Source organism: Hyperolius riggenbachi, chromosome 2 (genome assembly GCF_040937935.1).
Source record: "Hyperolius riggenbachi isolate aHypRig1 chromosome 2, aHypRig1.pri, whole genome shotgun sequence".
Taxonomy (NCBI): Eukaryota; Metazoa; Chordata; class Amphibia; order Anura; family Hyperoliidae; genus Hyperolius; species Hyperolius riggenbachi.
Genome location: NC_090647.1, coordinates 446,928,824 through 446,929,500, shown reverse-complemented (window position 1 = coordinate 446,929,500; position 677 = coordinate 446,928,824).

The window sequence follows — 677 nt, the reverse complement described above, 5'->3', positions numbered from 1 at the left end:
TTATACATACCTGGGGCTTCCTCCAGCCCCATACGCACGGATCGCTCCCACACCACCGTCCTCTGCTGCCTGGATCCGCCGGTACCGGGTCCCATCATTGCCGCCAGTCGGCCGGCGGACGCGGCCGATTCTCCGCATCACACGGCGCTCCCTCTATACAAGTACGCATGCCGCTGCCTACTGCGCAGCCGCATGCGTACGGGTATGGAGGGAGCCCCTGTGATGCGGACAATTGGCTGCGTCCGCCGTTAGTGACGGGCCCGGTACCGGCGGTTCCAGGAAGCGGAGGATGGCGGCGTGAGAGCGATCCAGGCTTATGGGGCTGGAAGAAGCCCCAGGTATGTATAAAAGCCTTTTTCTATTTTTAGATTGTATTCCTCTCTGGTTCCCTTTTAATGCAGGTTGCAAGTCGATTAAAATTTGGTTAATTAAATGTATTTCCTGCTGATTTTGATTGGCTCAATTCCATACTCCAAACAATTTACGTTAAACTTGTATGCAAGTAATTAGGTGCATTGTATTGACCATCTCTAGTGCTGATTCCCAGTCAATCTGCACCACTCCCCCTTGACTGATTACCTATTGCGGCCGTCAGTCTCCAGTAGTGGGATGTGGCTGCATAGTGACTTGGAGGGAGGGAGCGAGGTGAGTAGTGTTGGTGTTTGATTTCGGCATAG